The following is a 21,765-nucleotide window of genomic DNA, read 5'->3' on the forward strand; positions in this document are numbered from 1 at the left end:
CTGTTGCGCACATCTTTTAAGTTCTGCAGTGAAAGCACCAATTGATAACGTCGCCAATGAAGCACTTATTACCCACCTCAGATGCAGGAATCATCACATCCTTGCGTCATCTCCTGCACTGCCTCCTTTGCTGGAATGCCGTCCTTAAATGTCAAGGATTGTTTTCTCAAGGGCACATTTTACACGAAAGGAAATAATGAAAGAACATCAGTGTCAGAGCTTCCCTCCCTCCAATGAAATTACTGTTGCGCATGCTTTATGCTCTGCAGTATAGGCCAATGAATCACTTAGTACCCACCTCAGCTGTAGGAGTCAGGATGATGTAACTGCCCCTATCTCGTGATGGTTCAATGCTGCTCTCAGGGAAAACATGAATGATGTGAGGGTGCTGGAAAAAGAAGCACATTTCTTTTGGACTATGAACATAAAGCAGGCCATTTAGTCCAGCTGTTCCCTGCTAGTGGTTATGCTACTCGTGCGTCATCCCATCCATTCCCATTTAATCCTGCCTACTACTATCAGCATCATCTTCCATTTCTTTCACTCTTATCTACCTTTGCCTTAAAGCAACACTGAGGATGGAGAATGGTGTGGCTGCACTCCCACCTCACCAGTTGTGTACGCAGCAAGAGCATTCACATTTGTGCTACCACTGGACACTGCATGCTTGTTTCTTTTAGTGCTCAATCTCTTCTTGCTGAATGTTCCCCAAGTGCTTGACCCCTTTGGACGCCTTCTCTGCTTGACAGGCAGCAGCTGGCAATTGCGGAGTCTCACAAGGCTCTGCATGGTTGTTTCAAGGGCGGATGGGGAAACATGTGGCTGTGTGTCCATGTGCACTGCTTGGATGGGTGCAGGAACAGGTGACTGTGTAACTGAACAGCAAGGAGAGGGTACCGCAGGTGGGGGAAGTGGAGCTTTGAACAGGCAGGCGTATGTATGGTCCATCAGATCATTAGGCCAGGGAGTGAAACGCTCAGGATCCATGGACTGTGGCACGCGACTGATGTCCAGCGCGTGGCCACCTCCATCCGAAGGTGCTTCCGGGCAATTGTTGGGCAAATTAATTGGCTCCATCTCATCAGCCAGTCCTTGTGTTTATGGCGCATGCACAGAAAAAGGCACTCCCCTTCCACTCCGCTGCTCCCCCCCGACCTCCCGACCTCCCTTCCCCCCCGTCCCTCCCTTCCCTTCCCTTCCCTCCTTTTCCCCCCCTCCCTTCCCCCCCTCCCCCCCCGACCTCCCTTCCCCCCCCCGTCCCTCCCTTCCCCCCCTCCCTTCCTGTCCCTCCCACCCCCCCGTCCCTCCCTTCTTCCCTCCCTTCCCTCCCTCCCTTCCCCCTCCCGTCCCTCCCTCCCTTCCCCCCTACCTTCCCTCCTTCCTTCTTCCCCCCTTCCCTCCTCCCTTCCCTCCCTCCCTCCCTTCCCTCCCTTCCCTCCCCCCCTTCTCTCCTCCTTCCCCCCTTCTCTCCTCCCTTCCCCCCCTTCTCTCCTCCCTTCCCCCCCTTCTCTCCTCCCTTCCCCCCCTTCTCTCCTCCCTTCCCCCCTTCTCTCCTCCCTTCCCCCCTTCTCTCCTCCCTTCCCCCCCTTCTCTCCTCCCTTCCCCCCCTTCTCTCCTCCCTTCCCCCCCTTCTCTCCTCCCTTCCCCCCCTTCTCTCCTCCTTCCCCCCCTTCTCTCCTCCCTTCCCTTCCCTTCCCTTCCCTCCCTCCTTTCCCTTCCCTCCCTTGAAATGTATTTTCAGAGCAACTTACCTTGGAACAATCTCCTCTGTCTAATAAAAATGAAGCAAATGTCCAAAATGACTAAATAATTGAGATAAAATGCCCGACGAAACCTCTCCTCCTTCCATTTTCAAAAACTCGCGCCGAAGCTTTCAGAAGATTGACGCACATGCGCACACTGTCTCGGGCCCTCTGCGCATGCGCTGCGGTCCGGATTGCCAGGACCAGTTTGCGCATGCGCAAAGGCCAACCTGGCGTGTTCCCCGAGGAAGATGACGTTACGCGATGACGTCGTCTGCGCATGCCGCAAACTGGTCCTGGCAATCCGGACCGCAGCGCATGCGCAGAGGGCCCGAGACCGTGTGCGCATGTGCGCACCGCGGCGCATCCTGATGACGTAGCGTTGTCATCAATCACTTTGTTCTATTCCCATCTCTGCCATCCTTTGACCTCTGCTGAATGAGATTACTATTTAGTCCCAGTTACTACCCGTGGTTACTGTGGTCCCATTCCACTTCTAACTCAGTTTGCACAATCCAAATTTGCATCCCATCAATCTGAACTGGCTACATTGGCTCCCACTCCGGCAACGCGTCAACTTAAAATCTTTTATCCTTCTCTCCATGACCTCGCCCCTCCCTCTCGCTGTAATCTCATCCAGCCCCACAACTCTCCAACATCTTTGCACTCCTCCAATTCTGGCTTCTGCTGCATACCTTATTTTCCTCACCTCCGCTATTGGCGGCTATGCCTTCAGCTGCCTATAATGGAACCAGGCCAGTGCAGTCCCACCGCAGCTGGATGACGGTGGAGAGGTGTTGGAGGAGGATGATGTGGTCAACTGTGTCAAAGGCTGTAAACAGGTCGAGAAGGAGGAGGAGGGAACATTTACCTTTGTCACGGTCAGATAGGATGTCATTTGTGACTTTTATAAGAGCCGACTTGGTACTGTGGCAGGGACGGAAACCAGGAGACAGACGATATCGACCGATCCCAAAACAAGAATCAAGCACTGTCGCAACCAGCAACGTCACAAAGGAGGCCGAGTGTGACTTAGAAGAAATGTCAGTTAAACATATGAAAAGTAAACAGCTACTGTGACTCAGTTCTCTCAGACCAAGACTGATACTCCCTTTGAATTTGGAGTTTTTAAGAATTTGCTCAGCAATTAAGTGAAGGCCTCTCAACTTCTGTCTCAATGCAAAAAACAATACAGGGCTTTGTCCTGATTCTTATAAATTGTAAATTGGTGATGTATGTCTCAAAGACACACCTGATAGAATGGAAATATGGCAGATGCTCTTGAGCGTGCACAGGTTTGTAATGGAGGGTGCAGCAAATTGACAGATGTCAGTGCAACGATCGCTACATGGTACCACCCCTGCTGTCTGTTTTCAGAGCAAGGGCCAAATAAACGTCTATATAATGAAGGCACTTTTAGACAGAACACTGCAAGAATACATATGTCTTCTCCACCTCATTGAGTCAATCTGCCCCTTTAGTGCCATGTTCCCTGTTTGGTAGAGCAGGCTGGTGATCTGCCCTTTCCCTCCTGCCACATAGTCTCTGTCTCTGCTCGAGCCATGTCCCAAGAAGCAGCTGAGAACCAACTGGTTGGATACAATCTTTGATTTTCCTCTCTTGCTCCATGAGGAACCACAACACCCCACATAATTTTAGGGTACTCAAGAGGTATGGAGAACCACCTTGCCCTTGCTCGGCAATGCCCACAATGACAATGTTCAGCATTAAAACCTGTATCTGAGATCGTTTTGCAATTCTACCCAAGGGTGGGATGTATGAGCAATACAATAAGCCTTCCCTGAACAAACGTTCAGCTGTAATGCAATTGGTAGCACTCTTACCTCTGAGCCAGAAGGTTGTGGGTTCAGGTTCCTCTGTACAGACTCATAATCCAGGCTGACACTCCAATGTACAACTGACGGAGTGCTGCACTGTCACGGGTGCCATCTTTCAATTGCCCAATCTGCCCTCTCAGGTCACCGTAAAAGATCCCACGACACTATTTGCAGAAGAGCAGGAGAGTTCTCATGGTGTCTGCCCAATACCTATCACTCAAACAGTACCCCAAAATAAATTATCTGATCATGATCACATTACTGTGTGTGGGAGCTTGCTGTGCACAAATTGGCTGATGCATTTCCCACATTGCAACAGTGACTACACTTCAAAAGTATTTCATTGATTGTAAAGTGCTTTGGGATGTCCTGAGGTCATAAAAGGCACTATAGAAATGGAAATTCTTTTAGCTCCCAGGCCTCGCGATACAGTTTTAGCTTTCAGAAGAACTAAAATGCTCCTTTGGTTTTGTCCCTTAAAAATATATTGGCCACAAAATTTGGCTCTGAAACACCAGTAGTTTCATCGCTTCAGGTGCCAGTTTAGTAGAAAAATGGCATCTACGCTGCTTCCGCCCATTTCTGGTGCGGCCTGCGCCAGACACCATCTCGGTGAAGGCGTTAGCATTGGCATCACATGCGTGCGCTGGAAGTATACAGAGAAGGCAGATCATGTCCACGGTCAACCCTGATTTGATATCAGACCTGCCATTTTCACCCTCGCCGCTCCAGTTAGCATTCTCTCCTAAACATACACAGCTGAACATTCATTCAGCAGCACGAGGAAAACCCACCACCCTGCAACCCCACCCGGCACCAATGCTATTTAAAAGAATCATCAACAACTTGCAGGTTAGTTGATGATTACTTTCTACTAGCTCTGTATGAGTTTCTGGAAGTGTTGAATGTTTGGAGATGTCGATAATAGTTGGGAAAGTCTGCAGGGGAGTGGTGTTCCATTCGGGGAAAGTGTTGCTTGCTACTGCAAAGGCTCTGAGCATGCCACTTGCTCCTCATACTCCTTGGGTTACAGCATCAGAGGGAGATGTAGCAGGGGAAGCAAAGAAGGCATGCTGTTCACAGAGGGAGTGGTGGAGGGGGGGGGGGGGAGTGGTTAGAAGGGCACTCATCAGAAGGACTTACCTATCTAGGGTCTACTAGGAACACTTGTCCTACCTCCACCTAAGTCAAGAGAAGTGTGTTTGACAGCTGCGATTCACCAAGGAGGTGCTGAAAGAACTCTACCCCACTTGGAACCAGAGCAGGATGAGAATGGGCATACTGCCATGAGGAACATCGTTCAGCAGGTGTTTGGGGTATTGAAGCAAAGGTTCTGCTGCCTTTACTGCTCTGGAGATGCCCTTCAGTACTCACTGGAGTGATTATTCCGATTCATAGTGGTCTGCTGTATCCTCCACAAGCTGGCCATGCCACCAGGGATTCAACAAGCACCTCAGGAAGAGGAGGAAGAGGCGGAGGAGGAAGAGGAGGAGGAGGAAGAGGTGGAGGATGCAGCCAGCATGTCAACATTTCAGATGGGTAGTCCGTGAGTGCATCATTCATCTGCAGTTCATGTGAATACAACCCCAGATCCCCATTGAACAACAGTTCCACAAGTTGCAATCACTCTGTTACAGAGCATCACAGTGTTCTCTTAGCTTCAATCCAGAAATGAAACACACCACAAAACAACTAATACAGGCCAATTTTAACCAACAACATGTCAAATACTCCATACAATACTATACGAATCACCCCTGTGCATTCCCTTAATCTCTGTCTTGCAGGTGCCTTTACTTATCCTAGTGCTCCTATGCAGTGTTACCCTAGTGGATACAGCATGGCTGGTGGAAGGCTGCTAATTTTCAGTGAGCATGACTGCAGATGGCCTTGCAGAATGACCTTGAGCATTTCTGTGTCTCCAAGGCGCGGTTTTGGTCTGCATCACCTCAACCTGGGCAGCTGCAGTCTGGCTGGCTGGCTGCCAGGCAACAGCAAGGGCACTGGCAAAGTGGCAGTGGTGGGATCACGAGCATTGTCATCCTGAGAGAAGACAACAGGTTCATGCTCCATGGAGCCACTACCACTCTCCTGGGGGTGATGCCTCACCAATCCTAGTAATCTGCTGGAGGACAGATTGCTGGAATCCCTGAAAGGCCCTTTGAACACTACCATCTGCAGCCATGATGGCAGCAATCTGAGCTTTCATGAGCAACAAGCTGAGATTACCTCAGTCTGAGCTTCTGCTGCAGCTCTCAGGCATTGCATGGCTTCTGCCTGTGCTGCAATGGAAGCTGAGACATTTCCCATAAAACAATGTATGATGATTGGATTGTTACAACCAGGTAAGAAAGGGCCTAGGGGTTCCCTCTCAGCCTTTTCCTGGTTTGACTATAACAGAGTTTAATTTTTAAAAGACTGTTTTTAGCTTCCCCTCAGTGAATCCTTGTTCACAGCTCTCCAATTGTAATCGCAAAGAAATCAACGAGACAGGTTTTCTTAGATTTAAACAAGAAAGGTGTATGTTTATTAACCTTCAACTCTAATTTGGTTAAAACGACTAAAAATATGCAACGCGACCGTGCATACGCAATGAACACACACGCAGATAGAGACAGAAAAGGAGAAAGAATCAAGGGGAAAGGTTTGAAGTAATAGCTGGAGTTCATTTACTGTCTTTTGAGTTCGATGTAAAGTCTTTGGTTGCAGTTAAATCTTGCCGTCTCGTTGGGGCCCAGTCCACCCTATCAAACCTGTTTCAATGGTTTTCTGTCTTCTTGAAATCCAGTTGAAGTCTCTGCTTTTCGTGAGAGAGAGAGGGAGATGTTCTCTCTTCAAGTTCAGTTGCAGTCTGACCTCAGACTGTTCTGTGAATACAATTCAAACCACACCTGGGCCAGCAGGCCAGTCATGTGACTAGCTCTTTTTTTTGGGACAACCTGCCCGGCAAGGTTTAGTGGATTTTTTCAATCTTAGTAGATATCCTCAGTGGAGGTGGAGGGGGGGGTGGGGGGGTGGGGGTGGGGAGGCTGGAATGCTGACTTTCACACCTTCAATGTCTTTTGTTCAAAATTCATTTGGTTAATTGAATCAGGGAGCAGTTCCATTGTCTTCTCCAGGCAACTGTCTTTTAGACTGCAAATGTTTCCAGCCACTGTCCTTTTAGAATGCAAGTGCAGCCATGTTTTAAGTCCATTAAGTGTTTAAAATTAATGTTCCATATGACAAAATGAATATGCGTCATTCTTGGCAGGTGTGGTTTTCATCACAGGATACACAAGTGTTCTCATAGAGTTGGACACCTCCATGCTCCTTGACAGTGACAGCAGACTCTCTGGCAGGCCAGCCAATACACCAAGCATTCCTGTGCATATTCCCATCAGCCTTGATCTATACAATGTCCCATTGAAGTCCTCATTTCAGTCCCCTGCAGCAGAACTCATGTACGCCCTCGCCCTCCAAGGAGCTGGAATCAGTGCAATCCTTTCCTTGGTCTGGCTGCAACCTACTCGTGCCCGGGCAATCACCACATGTAGATTTTGCCTTCATGCTACCCTCTGAAGTTTGCACAGTGCTGGTATCTGAGCTGGTGGCTGTGGGTGTCAGATCAAGTGATAGTGTTTCTTCCTTCTCAGTCTGTTATCCCTCTAAGCCTTCAGCCTCCTGCACCACTGGCTGGCCAGGTGGCAGTTCTTGGGTATCTGAAAGCATAAACACAGGGGTGGAGTCAGGGGAGGGGTGGAAAGTAAGAGCTACAGGGTTGCACCATCTGCAGCTTGTAAATCATAGATCGTGGGATGAGGGTGAAGTGGAATATAAGAAGGTGTATTCTGTAGGAACACACTGTCATTCTTGATGGTTTCAGCCCCACTGCTGCCCACAGTCTGTGACAGCTGCTCCAATTATTTCCAGCACCATCTCCTCCATGGGGGTGAGCAGGTGCAGCCGTTTCTGTCCCTCGCCAGTGAGCTGCTGCTGCGTTCGATTGTGCACCACCTTGTCCTGCAAGACAGAGGAAAAAGGTGTCAGTGAGTGTGTGCATTGTGTTTGGGTGATGTGCCTTCCACAGTTGAAAAGCTGGCAGTGCAGGCTGTAAGCTGTAAGTGTGTAGCCTGCAGCAGTGCTGAGTGTGTGAGGGTGAGGTGAGGCTATGAATGTGAAATTTGGGTCATGGTTGAAATAAATGTTTGGTAGGCGGGCGAAGTGGGTGTGGTGATTGGAGCAGTGTGTGAGGTTGGTGGTGCAGTTAGTAGCGTCTGTCATGTGAAGATGCATTCATTAGCTGGACGGGGCTAGTATGAGGTTATTAAACATCTTTTGGCATTGCATTTCGGTCCTCGGGGTTAGACTGCTGGCATTGGGTGTGATGGCTACCTGCTCCTACCGCCTTCTCAGTATGTGTCTAGAAGATCACCTGCCCCCACCCCCCCTCCCCCCCGAGGAAACAGGACCTCCCTCTTCCTTGTCCAACTGCAGCATGGTATATGAGAACCTTGAGGCACGCTCTCTGGCCTGTTGCTCTATTTGTGTAGCTTCCTCCTGGTCTTCATGTCTTTTTACGCAGTTCCACCACCTACTGCAGCCACAATGTTCCTCCCTTTAAGAGGTTCAGTCTGGCTTTAAGTTGAGCATGGTAGCTTTAAGTGGTGTCAGCCTTGCATGAACATTCAGTGCTGGGCTGCATGCCACAGTCATTATAATTAGCATGAAGTTTGGGTGCAGACTGCATCACTTTGAATGGGTGCAGGGCCATCCTCACGGCCGAATTCAAGGACTATCCAATTTTGCCCCGATTTGGTCTTATTCTGGGTGCACTTCCATCCCAGATATGTTCAGGAATAACTGGGTATAAATTCTATTCAGGCAGTAATGCAGTATGGTCATGAATGAACCCACAAGCCACCTTGTACTCTGCCTCGTTTTGATTTTGATTGACTTCAGGGTGGGGTGTGAAACGGGAAGCTGATTCATTCTCACCCCTGTTTAATTCCCGCTCAAGAACATATGTTCTGGTTTTCAGATCCAATCCAGAGGAATTACAGCAAGACCATTGCCCAGGCTGGGCAATTGTGATCATCCTGAGCATGTTTAGTTTTCACTACAAATGAGGAGGATCAGGATCATTCCTAATTCGTTAGTGATTGAATCAGAAAGAGTTCTAATAACTAATGAGGAATTCGGCCCGTAAGCCATGCCTTTTGAACACTGGATGAGGTCCTAACCCTGATTCACACCACTCAGAGTGAGAGCTTTAAGTTTCCACAGTTAAATCTTCACCTGGAGATTACTTTACAGTCTTGCTTCAATGCTCAAGTCAGAGATGTTGGGTTTTGCAGTAATGATGAAACACCATCAGCATATTGACGAATCTAATATTTCATGCCTGCTGCACAGAGGCCTTGAATGTGATGCTATGCACTGTGTCACACTGGAGTATAAATCACAGTTGGTGACGATAGCAGATGAACATTTAATGTGTTGGTGTGACATTTCTCTGCTATTTTAATATGGGCAGAAACTCATTTAAAACAAAACAGTTCAACACTTCTGCTAAAAGAACACAAGAACACTGCAATCACTGAGTCATAATATCACCAACTGTAATTCCAGCCTTTTATCGTTTTGGATTGGTCAGATTTCTTTCCGTTTCTATTGGTCGGTTCTGAATCACGTTGAAACAACGAGGGCTAAAATCGTGAATTTGCCATTTATGTTGGCAGCATCTCTCATTAGATACTCTGTATATAAACCTGCATTCCTCTCAGCAAGCTGTAAACAAAATGGGATCTCGGTTCCTCAAGCCTCGTTGTACAAGACAGTTTAATCTGTTAATGGTCACTGTTTGGCTTCATTTGCCAGTCCTTTGTTAAAATCAGTAAGGTTGTGCCACATCGCCTATTTCCTGGTGTCAGCCGTGGCCCATTTTCTAGCACCCTTGCCTCTGAGCCGGAAGATTGTGGGTTTTGTTGCCTTTAAGAATGATGTCCCTTTAAGATCTTAGTATGCTGATGAGCCACGTACCAGACTCAGTCATGTGACTTGGAGCCAGCATCACTCTGCAACTGTAACACCCAGAGGAAGCTTCTGTAAATAGTTAGCACTGTACTGTATATATTAATTTAGCTGTAATGAACCTGTTTGAGATCTTCAACCAACTGGACTCCACACATCTCATTAATGTTACATCAGACAACATAAAGAACTCATTAAAGGTTTAAGTCCCACTCCGGAGACCTGAGCACAAAATCTAGGCTGACACAACAGTGCAGTACTGAGGGAGTGGCACTGCTGGAAGTGCCGTCTTTCGGATGAGATATTAAACCGAGATCCTCTCAGGTGGATGGAAAAGATCCCACACATTATTTTTGAAGAAGAGCAGGGGAGTTGTTCCTGGTGTCCTGGCCAATATTTGGCCAAAGTCACAAAAATAGATTATCTGGTCATTATCACATTGCCGTTTGTGGGAGCTTGCTGTGCACAAATTGGCTGCCACGTTTCCTACATGACAACAGTAACTATACTTCACAAAGTACTTCATTGGCTGTAAAGTGTTTTGGGACATCCTGAGGTCACAAAGGTGCTCTACAAATGCAAGTTTTTCCTTCAAACAGGACCCACTGCTAGGACCAGATGCAATGCAGCCAGGGGCAGACAAAAGCCTATGTGCACCTCACAGTGGAGCTCTTCACTGATGTACTGGAGATGCCTGCCCTTTCCTTTAAGTGACCTGCTTGCTTTAATCTGCCATGACGTGTATATATGGAACAGCTGGCACTGACCTGCACACGAGCTATGTAGTACTAGACATGAAAGACTGTTGTATTTTACCTAGTGGGAATTTTATTTTCACTTCAGATAAATTTGTTACTGAGATTTAAGAGACCAGCTAGGATATTTGTGTAGTAATTATATATTATTTCAAATGTTAACTCTAAAAAAAAAAGAAATAAATGTTTTTTTTCTGAACATTCAAATAGACTTTAAATGCATTTGTCTTCCATGCCACTTAGTGCTTGTTGTGAGAATGAGCAGAAAGCTCACCCTTGTCTGCATGTTATGTGCATGTCACAGAAACATCATAGGAACGGCATACCAGTTGTATGGCTATTGTATATCATAAATATAAATGAAATATTTGCCAGTGGACAGGTAAAGAAAATGATTTAAAAAGCTAATGGAATGTTGGCCTTTACTACAAGAGGGTTGGAATACAAAGCTATGTTAGAGCTGGGCTTAGACACTATTTAGAGTGCTGCATTCAGAGCTGGGCACCACACCTCAGGAAGGATGTATTGGCCTTGGAGGGGCTGCAGCACAGGACAAGACTGAGGCTAAAAGGGTTAAATTACAAGGACAGGTTGCATAACTGAGGCTTGTATTCAATTAAATATGAAAGATTTAGGCAATCGAGGTGTTTAAGATGTTTAAAGGATTTGATAGGGTAGATAGAGAGAAACTATTTGGGATAGTCCAGGATAAGGCAGCACAACTTTAAAATTAGAGCTAGGCTGTTTAGGGATGATGTCAGGAAGCACTTCTCCACACAAAAACTAGTAGAAATCCAGTAATGTATTTAAAAATATCAGTATCTGATAGAGACACGGTAGTATAGTGGTTATGTTATTGAACTAGTAATCCAGAGACCTGGACCAATAACCCAGAGATATGAGTTCAAATCCCACCATAGCAGCTGGGGAATTTAAATTCAGTTAATTAAATAAATCTGGAATTAAAAAGCTAGTATCAGTAATGGTGACCATGTAACTACCAGATTGTTGTAAAAACCCATCTGGTTCACTGATGTTCATTCGGAAAGGAAATCTGTCGTCCTTACCTAGTTTGGCCTCCAGGTGTTTCAGACCCACAGCATTGTGGTTGACTCTTAACTGCCCTCTGAAATGGCCTAGCAAGCCATTGAGTTGTTAAGAAGGCAGCTCACCACCACTTTCTCAAGGGCAATTAGGGATGGGAAATAAATGCTGGTCTTGCCAGCGACACCCACATTCTGCGAATGAAGGAAAAAAACATACTTAATTGTCTTTGGGCCATCCTGAGGTCATGAATGGTGCTACATAAATGCAAATTCTTTCATTGAAATAGAGAATGGTTACAGCACAGAAGGAGGTCATTCGGCCCGTCATGTCCATGCCGGCTCTCTGCAAGAGCAACTCAGGTAGTCACACTTTCCCATCTTTTCTCTGCAGATAATTATCCGATTCTCTTTTGAAAGCCAAAATGTAATCTGCCTCCACCAGACGCTCAGGTGGTGTATTCCACATTCCAATCACTCATCGAATAAAAAGGTTTTCCTCATGCCGCCATTGGTTCTTTTGCCTTTCACCTGATATCAATGCCCTCTGGTTTTGGATCCCTTCGCCAATGGGAACAATTTCTCTCGATCCACTCTGTCCGTACCTCTCATGATTTTGAACACCTCAATCAAATCTCAATCTTCTCTAAGGAGAACAGACCCAGCTTCTCCAATCTATCTACGTAACTGAAGTCCCTCATCTCTGGAACCATTCTCATAAATCTTTTCTGCACTATCTCTAATGCCTACATACAATCTAATCTCAATAATCATACAAACATACATATGAACATACGAATTAGGAGCAGGAGTAGGCCACTCGGCCCCTCGAGCCTGCCCATTCAAAAAGATCATGGCCGATCTGATTGTAACTTCAATTCCATATTCCCGCCTATCCTGATAACCTTTCACCCCCTTGCTTATCAAGAATCTATCGACCTCTGCCTTAAAAATATTCAAAGACTCTGCTTCCACCGCCTTTTGAGGAAGAGAGTTCCAAAGACTCACGACCCTCTGAGAGAAAAAAATGTCTCCTCATCTCGGTCTTAAATGGGCGACCCCTTATTTTTAAACAGTGACACCTAGTTCTAGATTCCCCCATAAGAGGAAATCTCCTTTCCACATCCACCCTGTCAAGACCCCTCAAGATGTTATATGTTTCGATCAAACTCCAGCGGATACAAGCCTAGCCTGTCCAACCTTTCCTCATAAGACAACCCACCCATTCAATGTACTAGTCCAGTAAACCTTCTCTGAATTGCTTCCAACATATTTCATCCTTCCTTAAATAAGGAGACCAATATTGTACAGAGTACTTCAAGTGTGGTCTCACCAATGCCCAATATAACTGAAAAAAACCTGCCTACTTTTGTATTCAATTCTCCTCACAATAAATGATAACATTCTATTAGCTTTCCTATTACTTGCTGTACCTGCATGCTAATCTTTTGCGATTCATGCACTAGGACATCCAGATCCCTCTGCATCTCAGAGCTCTGCAATCTCTCGCCATTTAGATAATATGCTTCTTTTTATTCTTCCTGCCAAAATGGACAATTTCATATTTTCCCACATTATACTCCATTTGCCAGATCTTTGCCTACTCACTTAACCTATCTGTAACCTTTTGTAGCCTCCTTATGTCCTCTTCACAGCTTACTTTCCGACATATCTTTGTGTCATCAGCAAATTTAGCAACTATAGCTTTGGTCCCTTCCTCCAAGTCATTTATATAAATTATAAAAAGTTGAGGCCCCAGCACTGATCCTTGTGGCATACCACTCGATACATCTTACCAACCAGAAAATGACGCATTTATGCCTACTCTCTATTTCCTGTTAGCTAGCCAATCTTCTAACCATGCCAAAATGTTACCCCCTACACCATGAACTTGTATTTTTCACAATAATCTTTGATGGGGCACCTTATCAAATGCCTTCTGGAAATCTGAGTAAAGTACATCCACCAGTTCCCCTTTATCCTTAGCAAATGTTACTTCTTCAAAGAACTCCAGTAAATTGGTTAAACATGATTTCTCTTTCACAAAACCATGTTGACTCTGCCTGATTACCTTGAATTTTTCTAAATGCCCTGCTATAACTTCTTTAATAATAGCTTCTAACATTTTCCCTAAGACAGACGTTAAGCTAACTGACCTGTATTTTCCTGCTTTCTGTCTCCCTCCCTTTTTGTATATTCACTATTTTCCAATCTAATGGGACCTTCCCCGAATCGAGGGAATTTTGGAAAATTAAAACCATTGCATCAACTATCTCACTAGCCACTTCTTTTAAGACCCTAGGATGAAGTCCATCAGGACCCGGGGACTTGTCAGCCCACAGCTCCAACAATCCCTGGTGATTGTAATTTTCTTGAGTTCCTCCCTCCCTTCCATTTCCTGATTTACAGCTATTTCTGGGATGTAAGTTGTATCCTCAATGGTGAAGACTGATGCAAAATACCTGCTCAATTCATCTACCATCTCCTTATTTCCTATTATTAATTGCCCAGACTCACTTTCTATAGGCCCAATGCTTACTTTGTTAACACTTTTCTTTTTAAAATATCTATAGAAACTCTTAGTACCTGTTCTTAAATTTCTAGCTGGCTTTTTCTCGTACTCTAATTTTTCCCTTCTTATTAATCTTAGTCATTCTTGATCGATTTATCAGGATTTTTGTAGGTCACAGCTTTGCGTGAGGTATCACCCTGTTGCACCGCACAGCTAGTATTCCTTATATCATACATATTTCAGCTAATTCTCATGTTGAATAAAACATTGTTTTTTGTTGAGGGGGCTGTCAGTTGTTGTGCCTTATGTTTGAAGACTAAATGTTGAAGACTGTCGACCATCTGCAAAGGATGGAAGTATTGCCGAATTGATATAATGGAATAACATTTGCCTTCCTCCCATCAACAGCCCACCCCACACCGCCATAAAATAAAACAAAATAAAAACGCAATCGGAAGAGAAAAAGTCTCATTCAGTTTGACAACTCTTACTTGATGAACCTTATTGTCTTTAGTTGTCAGGCATAAGAAGTAACTAGTGAGGAAATCGATCATGTTTTCTGGCAGTCAAGGCTGCTAAGGAAGAAGGAAACTGTTGCAAATAGGCTCTACTTTGAAGGACATAGCATAAAAGCATTTTATTACCTTCTGCTGAGCTGGGCATGAATAATTCAGCCAGTTGGTTCCATACTGCAATGCCTGAGAGAGCTGGAACAATATATGAAAAAACATAAATGCATCTTCTGGTTTTATTGTTTCTGTTGGGTTCATTGCACAGAGCTTGAAGTTTTACTCTTTTTGGTTAAAACCATTTGTTTTTGCTAAAAAAGGTTAAGCTGAATTCCCTGAAACTGCTCAACTGTTAAGAAGACTACACCACAAAAGCAGGCCAGCAAAGCCCCAATACTGACCCCAGTCTGGGCCACATTAATTGATCACAGCCACTGCAGTTAGCTGAGCAATACAACTGGACTGAAAGGATAGATAGGAGAAAAGTCAAGTAAAGTTCCAATTTCTGAATGCTATAGAAACAGCATTAGGCCAATTAGCCCCTCAAAGCCTGCTTCACCACTCAATTAGATCGTCCATACCTCAGCTCCTTCTTAACCACCTTTACTCCATATCCGTTGATACTCTAACCTAACAAAAATCTATCGATTGTAGTCTTGATAGCTCCAATTGTCCCCCAGCATCCATAGCCTTTTAGAGAACAGTTTTCCAGAATTTCACAACCATTAATGTGAAAACTATCCAGTGACATAAATACATGTGGATATCGGGTATCAGGCTTGGTTGTTGTCCCTCCACTCTACCATCCCACCATCCCCACTTGAAAAACCTGCCAACATTCTTCATCTGGACTCTGACAGATGAAGAGTAGCCAAGTGAAAATGGCTTCTATTGGCACAAAAGTTAGGAAAGAAGGGAAGAGAGAGGGAGAAAATGGGAAAACAAAAAGGAACATCATCTCTGATCTTAACCTAAGTAAAATGGGAATGTTTTGGCTTTACTGGACTTTTAGGGCTTTCTCTATGTTGTAATTTTTACGCCTGTTCCATATTTGCACTTGGTCCTAGTGCAATACACTGAGCTCACAGCTTCTGTTAGTCTGGGCAGATTGGTGGAGCTTTCTGACAGAAATCTGGAAAATGCTGGTTTAAGGGTCCCACGCATGGAACTGTGCCTCTGATCCACATGAGCTCTATACCCATTGTCCACTGAAGAAGAGCTTGTTAAAGTAGAGAGTGGGCCCCTCAGCAGTTTGCCCATGCACAGTCATACAGTTTGGAATTGGATTTCTGAAGAGCTGGTTTGGCTCTTTACTTGGCATCTTCCCAGTGTAAAACCTCAAGGTGTCCCAGCATTCCGGTGCTTTCTATGGAAACAGTGAAGGCAATTGTGAAAAAGGTACTGACGCCCTCTCCTGTCTTTCGCTTCAGATTCATGATAATTATTATCACTCTTTAGCATAAGGAGGACACACAGGCTCTAGGCCTTCAGTGTACACTCCAGGTCCCTAGTGTACACTTCAGGTTTCTCATGTACAATCTGGGTCACCCGTGCACACTCCAGGTCTATTGTGTATAATCCTGGTTCCCCATTGTTGTGGTAAATCTTTAAGGGATGCATCTAAAACTGCTGTGCATTACCAGACAGGATGTGATGTATATACTCATGTAATCATCAGACAGAAGGTAAGAGCAGTTCTAGAGACCAGATGTGTTAGTTAGCCTCCCAGATAGTATTATATATAGTTTCATCTCTTCAAATAAAGGAACCCACATAATTGAGTTACCAATCCTCTTTGTGTGGTTGGCGCATTTGTATAAAGTAGAAAACACAATACTCATGTACACTCCAGGTCCCTCATGTACGCTCTAGGTCTCTTGTATACAATCCAGGTCCCTTGCATAGTCTCTATGTCCCTTGTGCATATTCCAGGCCCATTATGTACACTCCAGGTACTTTGTGTCTACTCTAGGCCGCTCATGTACAATCCGGGCCCCTCATGTACACGCACAGCAGTTTTACTCCAGGCACCTCAAGTGCGCTCCAGATCCCTCCTGTACAATCTGGGTCCCACTTGTACAATCGGGATCCCTTGTATAAAATCTGGATATCTTGCGTACGATCAAACTACCTCATACATACTCTGTGTACCTCATGTACAGTCCAGGTACCAAATAAAAAACTCTAGGTACAAACCGTAAACTTAATATTAAAAACCCAAACAGCCATTTTAAGCATCTATGCTTATAGATTGGAGGACACTTCAAGAAACCAGTGTCCATTGAATGTGATATGTGTTATCTCAGGGTACAGAATTGTTCATATTTTCAATGCTCACTGTGTACCCCCATGTATTTTGCTCTGATTGTGTGGGTTCTTGCCCTGGTCACTACATTGTAACAAAAGGGCATGTACTAATGTCAAATGGAACTGGACACTTCGACTCTCTCAAATGAACAAACAGTCCCATCACTGATCATAGGCCGACACTGGAGCAGAATCCTAAATACAGGAACCTCTGTGTTATTTTTTGAAACAACAGAAATGTAACACCCATCACCATCCAAGCGCCAATCTCCATTTTGTGACGTAACCCGATCAATTCTTGCAAGTACAGTGACAGAGATGCTCAAATGAGGGGAATTGAAGCGCTCACACCCCTTCTCACCCCAAAAAGCAGTAAATAAACCAGATCTTTCATCAATGTCCTGTGGTGTAACTTCCTGAAGCAACTGTGAAACCAACCTCTGTCGAGATTGTGTTTGCCACGATCCCTCTCCCCACCACTCCCCCCTCTGGGCTATGCAGAGAATACACGCCTCAGGCTCTGTGTTCCAGGTTTCCCAATCACCATATTGAGCAGTAAAACTTGACTCTTGCTACTGAGAATTTCCTCAGCATTTGAATCTGGAGGCACCCATATCAAGGGCTCAAACCAACTACATGGCTTAAGAGATTGCTGAATGTTGGGCATAAGTGAATTACACACGTAGCTACAATGAACCCAAGTCTCCTCGATGTGTTACACCTGTCCATCAAAGGCCCCCCCCAAATGAACCTCCATGGTCATGCCCGACTCTGTAGTGCGAGTATCTTCTAATCACACTTGTTCAGAGGGTCGCTTCCCATCGTGACCACGTTTTCAGGCACATTGGGAAACAAAGTCATTCTTCTTGTTCAATTGCAATCTTTTGAGTGTGTGTTTTAAAATTTATCCTCACTCTTGTCTGTCACTCACCTGCTCTGTCTTTTCAGTTTTTATTCATGCATTTTGATGGCATAAGTATCAGTCACATTAAAAATTGAAAAGCTTCAGCAGTTGCAGATCCTGTAACATATGGTGCCTGATGTACATGATGGTGAAATAAGTTGAAACTTAACTTCTTGTATTTAATGAGGAAATATATAGTGTGGGATCAGCGCTTTCCTCAGGTCCCAATTATTTACATTGATTTGCACACTCTAATAAGATTGGGAGGATACTTGACATCAGTAAAATGGCATGACATTAAGCGGATTCTCGGGTCGAAATTCAGCTTTGTAACCATGGAGGCAACTCCAGGCCTGGAATTCGTATAGTCGTCACATTCCATCTCCTGTCGCTTAGTCGATACAACAACCTTATTTATGAATTTATGAATCAGGGCAGCAGGTGAGTACTATATAGCAAATAAAAAGCTTGTTGGGTTGATATTTCTTGGATTCTCATTCACCAGATGTGTATATTGGGAAATTAAAGGTGCACTGCCTACAGTTTGTCAACCATTGAAATAATTTGATGGCAAAAGAAGAAAGGAGAGCCTTGTCTTAATATTGCAATTTTCACAACCTCAGGACATCCCAAGGTGTTTTACAGTAGATAAAGTACTTTTGATGTGTAGTCACTGTTGTAATGTAGGAAACATGGCAGTGAGTTTTCACACGCAGGATCCCACAAACAGCAATGAGATAATAACCAGATTTTGACTGAGGGATAAATTCTGACGAGGACATCTGCAAGAATTCCACTGCTCTTCAAATAATGCCATGGGATTGCTTACAACCATCTGAGGTAGCAAAAGGGCCTCAGTTTAACTTCTCATCCAAAAGATAGCACCTCCGGCAATGCGGCACTCGCTCTGTACTGCACTGGTTAGTCTAGATGATGTGCTCAAGACTCTGGAGTGAGATTTGAACCCATGGCCTTCTGACTCGGGCAAGAACCATATCAACTGAGCCACGGCTGATTCGTGTAAGTCATACCCACAATTTCCTGATAAACGTGGCCAGTAGAGGGAACCCCACAGCACAATCCCCAGCCTGCACCAGAAAATTAGTCCTTATACGTAGATACAGTCTCGGAACTTTGAGACAATCACTTCTTACACCTTCTTGCAGTGGGACAATCTTTCAGGATGAAACAATCAAATGGTTTCTTCTGGTGTCCCCTGTAATTGAAGAAGTCTACTGGAATCTTGACCTTTATCTCAAGGGGGATAGAATTCAAAGGAGAGGAAGTTATGTGTCAGTTGTACAGAACCTTGGTTGGACCCCATCTGGACTACCGTAATAAAAACAGAAAATGCTGGAAACACTCAGCAGGTCAAACATAATCTGTGGAGAAAGAGTTTTCATAGAATCATAGAATGATACAGAAGAGAAGGAGGCCATTTGGTCCATTGTGTCCTGTTCCAGCTCTTTGAAAGAGCTAGCCAATTTGTCCCATTACTCTGCCCTTTCCCCATAGCCCTGCAAATTTTCGCCTTCAAGTATTTATCTAATTCTTTCTTGAAAGTTATTATTGAATCTGCCTCCACCAACTTTCAGGCAGCGCATTCCAGATCACAACTTCTCACTGTGTTAAAAAAAATTCTACTCATCTCGCTGTTGGTTCTTTTGCCAATTATCATAAATCTTTGTTCTATAGTTATGGTCCCTCTGTCACTAGAAACAGTTTCTCCTTATTTACTCTATCAAAACCCGTCATGATTTTTAACACGTCTATCAAATCTCCCCTTAACCTTCTATACTGTAAGAAGAACACCCCCAGCTTCCCCACATAACTGGCCCCTCGCCCCTGGTACCATTTTAGTAAATATCTCCTTTGGAGGTTTAGCATAACTTCCTTGTTTTTGCCATCTATTCCTCTATTAATAAAGCAAAGGATCTTGTATGTTTTGTTAACATACAACAGCATTCTTAACTTGACCTGCTACCTTCAAGATATGTACATACACTCCCAGGTCTCTCTATTCCTGTGTCCTAATTGTATCTGCCATGTGTCTGGCCATTTCACAAGACATCCTGAATTCTATTACTATCCTCCTCACTGTTTACGACATTTCAGAGTGAAATTTTGGAATTATTTTCTGTATATCCAAGTCCAAGTCATTAAAAAATGCCAACAAAAGCGCTGGTCCGAATACCGGCCACTGGGGACTTCACTCCACAGTCCTCGCCAGTCTGAAAAACAACCGTTCATCACTACTTTCTGCTTTCTGTCCCTTAGCTAATTTCATATCCAAGCTGCCACTGTCCCTTTTACCCCTGTATTTCACTTTTGCTAGCAAGTCTATTATGTGGTACTTTATCAAATGCCTTTTGAAGTTCATCTACACAACATCAATCACGATACCTTCATGAACCCTTTCTATTATTTTATCAAAGAAGTCAATCAATAGTTAAACATGATTTATCGTTAACAAATTCCTGTTGGCTGTCATTCATTAAGTCATATTTTTCCAAGTGCCAAATATTTTTGTCCCAGATTATTGTCCCTAAAAGTTTCCCCACCACCAATCTTTAGGATGACTGGCCTGTATTTGTCAGCTTTATTCCTCTCCCCATTTCTAAACAGGGGTGTAACATTTGCAACCCTCCATGCCTCTGGCACCATCCCCATATCCAAGGAGGATTGGAAGATTGTGGTCAGAGTCATTATTATCTCATTCCAAACTTCCCTCAGCAATCTAGGGCGCATTCCATCTGGACTGAGTGACTTTTCCACTTTGAGTGCTGCCAACCTTTTAAGTACCTTCTTTTTAGCTATTTTATCCCATCCAATTTCTCTACCTTTGCCTTTACTGTGACATTAATAGCACCCTCTTCTCTACTGAAGACAGATGCAAAGTGCTCATTCAGTACCTCAGCCATGACCTTTGCATCCACGAGAAGATCGCTCTTGAGGTTCCTAGTCAGTCCCATTCTTCCTTGGAATACCTTTTTACAATTTACATTTTTATAAAAGACTTCTGGGTTCCCTTTTCCTGTTAACCACTAATTTAATCTCCTACACTCGCTTTATCCCTCTTTCCTTTGCCATACCTCTCTGTATTTTTGGTGTTCAGCTTGGTTTTCTACAGTATTATGAACCTGACATTTATCAAAGACTCCATTTTAATCTCTATATCATTAGTCATCCAGAGATCTCTAACTTTGGATGCCTTTTGTTTCCCCCTCATGGGAATATGAATACAGTACCTGAACCATCTCTGCTTTGAACGTCTCTCATTGTTCAATTACTGTTCTGGCTGTCAATCTTTGATTCCAATCCAGATCCCTTTCAATTCACTGATTAGGCCTCCTCCAGTTGAATATTTTCAGATTTGATTGCTCCTTTCCTTTTTCGTAACTACTGTAAACCTAATGATATTGTGATCTCTGTTCACCAAATGCTCGCCCACTGAAACATGCTCCACTTGCCCCAGATCCAGAACTGATTCCTTCCTGGTTGGGCTGGAAACATATTGATCAATAAGGTTCTCTTTCACACATTTCAGGAATTCCTCCCTCTCTTTGTCCCATTACCACCCGTTACCATCCCAGTCTATATTAGGATAACTGAAGTCTGCTATAGTTTTTGAATCTTTTGGAAATTTGCCTGCAAATTTGCTCCTCTATCTCCTTCTCACTCTGGGGACCTATAATATATCTCCAGTAGCATAATAACTCCGGTATTGCTCCTTAATTCTAACTAAATAGATTCCGTGCCGAATTTTACAGACACCCTGACGTTGAGGGTCGTGGCAGGGTGGGGGCTGGAAAATGCCTCCGGCAGAGGCCTGCCACGGACCTCAACGCCGGGAAGGCCCGGCCTGATATTGCCGGTGGCAGTGAGGCCGCATGGCGGCTGCCCCACTGCTCGGCAATGGAAGCCAAATTTACATTTATAAAATAATTTAAATGAACGAACAAATTAACTTCCTGCTCCCGCCGTCCGTCCCAGAACGATATTGGTGCCGGTGGCAGGTACCTTTTACAGTGCGGGTGGTTGGGGGGAACAGTATCAGAGTCATTTCATTGGTGTAGGGGATGGTGGGAAGGGGAAACATTTAAAGTTTATGAACTTTGGGGAGGGGGAAGGTCAGGTGCACAA

Source organism: Heterodontus francisci, chromosome 17 (genome assembly GCF_036365525.1).
Source record: "Heterodontus francisci isolate sHetFra1 chromosome 17, sHetFra1.hap1, whole genome shotgun sequence".
Taxonomy (NCBI): domain Eukaryota; kingdom Metazoa; phylum Chordata; class Chondrichthyes; order Heterodontiformes; family Heterodontidae; genus Heterodontus; species Heterodontus francisci.